A 5,304-nucleotide genomic window follows, 5' to 3' on the forward strand; every position below is an offset into this window, starting at 1 on the left:
AGCAGAACGAAGCGGATCCGATCCCGCTGAATCCATCGTGGTCAGATTGTTCTGTCAGGGAAATAGGCTGGATTCAGGTGCGGGTTCAACAGAGGCTTTATTGTACAGAGATTTATCACCACGGGCAATGAGCGCCTCCGCGGACGGTTTGTGTGGACGTGGAATCCCCAACCACACAGATGGGTGGATAGCAGCGGCTGGAACAAGCCGCAACAGCGGCAGTGGAGACGAAGCCGGAGGGGCAGCTCGCTAATCCGAGCGAGAGGCTGAGAAGCCCAATAACGAGACCGCAGAGTCCCAGGGTAGGCGGATGCCGGAGGAAGCTCACGGGTTCCTGAACGCACAGAGAGGTGCGGGAAAATAAACAGACAGCTACGAGCACTGGAGCCTGGACGAGACAAGACAGGACTGGTAAGCGATACTAACACTGACAGTCAGATCAAGGGAATAATAACAACAATCTGACAAAAGACAGAGAAACACGAGGAGCTATAAGGGGAAGCTAATGAGATAACCAGAACCAGGTTTGAAACAAGAGGCGAGCAGAGAAACAAGGAGGGCGGGGAAACAATCATGCTGACATATGCGCATGTGGCGAGCTGTCAAAACAAGCCACGCACAACAACACACAAACACAGAGACAACAAGGAACAGGTGATCAGACCCGAGACCCGACAGCAGCGGGCTGCAATGCATTCTGGGGTCGCGTGACATTTAACGCAAATGTACAGTATATTGATGTAAATTTCAAATCTACAGAGACATTGCAGGATCTTCAATGGTTGAGATTCGGGAGTGGCAAGAGGAGTGATTCACAACTGTGGTAAGTGACTTATTTCAGTTTTTTTTTTTTTCATGTTTGGTAACTGTAGTAGTAGGTATCTGTGTTCGCGGTTCATATTGGTAACCCCGGATTCACGTATACTCGGGGCGGGGCGCGAGGGAGACTTGCGCGGGGTTTCAGCAGCGTGGTCGCGGTAGGATTTCACACATTCCCCGGCATTATAGCGGGTATGTGCAGAAAATCTCTGGGTTCCTACTTTAAGAATTACATGCTTCAATGACAACAGTTGTGATTCATGGGAACTTCGTGTTGATCAGCACGTCGTGATTATTTTACGGTGTAAATCAGATTTGCACAAGCAGTCGTTTGTTAACATGGGCGCCGAAATGAAAACGCGTCACTAAAGCCTCGCGGTCAGACCTCTCACTGAGGATGTGCGTGTCGTGTAAATTCTGAACGATGCTGTTAAAGCGGTTAACGTAACCAGCCAAATGTGTATTTGAGGACCTTTGCTAACTTGCTAATTTGCTTATTGTTTGTTTGTAATGCCTCTTGTTAACTTTGCTTTTAAAATAATTAGTTAATCCAGCCCAGCTTCATGTCTGGCCTTGCCTCTCTGTTCGCAGCATATTACATATTCAATCTGGAGTACCAGGAGGAGACCACCGGAACTCTGGAGTTCATTCAAAGGTAATGGTTGATTTCTAACAATTTAAGTACCTTCATTTTATATATGTAGATATTTTGTATTTTATATTTTATAAGAGATAGTATTTTTCAGGATGAATGATTTAGGCTAGATGTTTCCCTGTTTAACACTTGCAAGCTGTGTTAATTGAATCAGGTGTTTTAATTAGTGGGACATCTAAAATTTTCTGGGAGGTGAGTCCACAGGACTGGAGTTGAGAAACACTGCTCTACCATATTGGTCAAATTTCAAAAACATGATTACATACCTCAAAAGTTAAAACCAATGTGAATTACATACTGTCTGTTTCCTGACCCTTTAGGCACTCTGTAGGTATTAATCCGGAGAGAGGAACAAATAAGTTGAAAGGAAAAGTGCCATCTCAAACAACAGGACAAATGGTACAGAAGAAACAGTTTGAAGTGAACCCACATGTTGCCACTCTTCTTTGAAAAGTGAAGGATTTTCAGTGGAATTTCTGAAATGTAAGTGCACACACACAAACACCAATATCTTTTTTTTTCCATTTATTAGTTTCTATCTTTATCTGACTGTACCTGTCATCCCTCTATCTCAGACTGTAAGTTATTCCTCTATCAGTATCTGACTGTATCATTATGTTTTGTAATATATTTATCATTATATATTGTAATATATTGTCCTCTTTGTTCTTTTTAATATTTCTAACCACTCTTTGCATCCTGGCATGGGACCACATCTGGAGCGGAACTGTTCTCCTTTTTTTGATCAGAAGTTTTGTTGGACTCACTTGGGGCCTTGTTGTTTGGCCATGTTGGACTGTTCATGAAGTGGTGAAAAGTGTCTTTGTGGTTTATAGAACCGTTTTATTATGACCATGTTGGTTAACTTTAGGTTTTAAAGTTATGCAGGGTAATATATGTTTCAAGTAATTTAAAAATTTTACATTTTATGCCCAATTTATTTTGTAATTCAAAATAATACTAAATACACTGCTTCATGACATTTCTTTCATGCAAATTTTAAAGTTATATATTAAATACATTTTGACCTGTTTTTCAAGATTAAGAAGTGTCAAATTATTATTATTTTTTGCTTTGTTTTGTGAAATAACAGGTGAATTAAGTTATGCATTATACAACACTTTATGCACTTAAATATTGTTTAAAGCTTATGCAGTTAATGAATAGTTTAAATTTAAAATTCAGCTGCCAGTCATTATTTTTCATTAATATTATATCATACACACATTAAAGCAGTTTACTGTAAAAAAAAAAGTAAAATTACTGTAATCAGAAAATACAGAAAATTTCTGTAAATTAAATTACAGCAACGCTACTGTAAAAATTACAGTAACCGGCTGGCAACCCTGCTGCCAGTATTTTACTGTAAAATCTGCAGGTAATTTTTTACAGTGTAGTTACACGTTTCCTCCATGGCACCCGGAGGCTGAGGCCAGTACAGCGCACCAAGGTGCCCTCATGGGACCTGGCGGTGGTTCTGGAGGCTTTGTGCAATGCTCCTTTCAAACCCATTGAAGATATCTCTGACAAGCTCCTCACGCTGAAGACGATCTTCTTACTTGCCATATCCTCGCTGAAGAGGATAGGGGATCTTCAGTCACTTGCTGTATCGTGCCTGGAGTTTGCCCCGGGCATGGTTAGGGCGTTCCTTTACCCGAGACCCGGGTATGTCCCTAAGGTACCCACTTCTTCACCAGGTCCTGTAGTACTGAAAGCCTTTTGCCCTCCTCCCTTCCAGGAAGCAGGCCAGGAAAGACTCAATCTGCTTTGTCCAGTGCGAGCACTGGACACTTACATTCACAGAGCTGCCCAGTGGCGTAAGGCAGATCAGTTATTTGTTTGCTTTGGTCCGCCTAAGAAAGGGGCTCCAGCGACCAAGCAAACTATGAGTAGGTGGGTGGTCGAGACCATCACACTGGCCTACGAGTCCTCTGGCCTCCAGTCACCCGTCGGGGTGAGAGCACACTTGACTAGGGGTATGGCGGCCTCCAAGGCCTTATCAGTGAGCATGGCCCTTCAGGATATTTGTGCTGCGGTGGGCTGGTCCTCTCTGCACACATTTGTCCAGTTTTACAATTTGGACCTGACATCTACCCCAGGGTCCCAAGTTCTCTCGTCTTGATGTGCTTGCCAGATACACACCAGACAGGGACTTGCTCATATGGTGCAGTGGGCATTCTCGTTCCCAAAGCGTTTCGATGCAGCTCGAGTTCCTGAAAAAGAATGTCTCGAGGTTACGCATGCAGAAGCTGCGTCTCTCTGCCATACTCCCTGAATCCCTGCAGGGCTTCCACAGAAGCTAACGTGCATTTGTAAGATGCACTTTTATGCTTCCTGGTTGCTCACGTCACCCCGCTTGTGATGTCTCGCTTCTCTATTGGACTGATTTCACACGTTTCAGGACGTGGTCTCGCCGGGGCGTTCCCAAAGCGTTTCGATGCAGCGTCTTGTTCCCTTCGGGGAACCATGGTTACATACGTAACCTCGAGACGTTTCCTGTCATCCTCTCCTCCCTCTTGTCTTTTAAAATGTCACCTGTTTCAAATCCTTGGCTGTTTTTCTCTCTGCCACCTTCACAATAATGAGAGTAGGGCAGAGTGAATACGGCCTCCTGAATGCTGCATCGGATGTCACCAAGCTGAGATGATGAATGAGAATGCTTTCACTGGCCCGTGTTTGGGTGTAAAGTTCACCCTCAATTATGGCTGCTGTCAACCAATAGGTACCAGATTATGCTTCAGTGCTTCATGAGAGTTACAAAGCAGGGAGAGAGAGGAAAAAGAGAATTACATTTATTGGCACAGGAGAAAATGGATGAATGTGGGTAGAAACCCAGATGAACATTTATAGCAATTGATAAAAGACAGTGAAACAAAAATCTGTTTTTAACTTTTGCCAACAGTAGATGTTGAACCAAGTTGGATTTATTATCGCGCACATATCTTTCAACATTTGTTTCCTGAAGCATGTCTTAGTCACCTGACCAACACTGTAGCCTGTTAAGGGTATCTGGTGTCATGTTTTTGACTTTTAACAGGGTACCTGAATATCTTATTTTTTATTTATTATTATTATAATTTTTTTTTTGTTCTTGATGTTTTTACAGGCCTGAGGGAGGAGGTGAAAACTCTGAAAATAGATCTCCAGAACAGCATGCATGATCGAGAGCGTGTAAATAAACTCCTGGAGTAAGTTATTTTTGAATAATCAACACATTCATATTTAGACATGTTCATGTTTTGAATATACAGTAAAATTACAGTCTATCCATTTACGTTAATTACAGACAGTATATTTAGCTTTTGACGCGACAGACCCGAAGGCGTTCAAATCCACCTTTTTCCAATCTCATTCTTCACTCTATTCCCACTGCATATCTACTCGGAGAGCCATTTATTTTAAATAAAAAATGAAGAAAATATTAACAAAGTGGAAAAAAAAGTGCCTAACAGATGTATAATAGTGGGAATAATGTGCCTAACGGGTATTTAATTGGCCTATAATTTAAACTGGATGTGGTGTCCTTGCATTGATCTAATGCGCTGGCCAGTTACTGCAAACTGTTTTGTAATGTACTACAATACACTGAAGTGCAAATAATGTCTTCCACTATTTTTTTTTTTTTTTTTTTTTTTTTTTAAATTTTTTTTTTTTTTGAATTTTTAAAAAAAAAAAAAGAAAAAAAAAAAAAAAAAAAAAACCTGTACTGTAATTTCATGTTGTAACCAATAGATTCCTGTATAGGACTCTATAGAGAGGCTTGTGAATTCTCTAGTTGTTTTTATACATAATTGTTTACTTTTATTAGGTTGTGGATTTAAATGTATATT

The 5,304-nt window shown here is 41.2% G+C and overlaps 1 pseudogene; it reads left to right on the forward strand.

Annotated features, from left to right (window-relative positions):
- Positions 1 to 5,304, forward strand: part of LOC107745420 (trichohyalin-like) — a 182,819-nt pseudogene that overhangs the window by 99,054 nt on the left and 78,461 nt on the right.

This window comes from Sinocyclocheilus rhinocerous, unplaced genomic scaffold (genome assembly GCF_001515625.1).
Source record: "Sinocyclocheilus rhinocerous isolate Xijiao unplaced genomic scaffold, SAMN03320098_v1.1 scaffold3303, whole genome shotgun sequence".
Lineage (NCBI taxonomy): Eukaryota > Metazoa > Chordata > Actinopteri > Cypriniformes > Cyprinidae > Sinocyclocheilus > Sinocyclocheilus rhinocerous.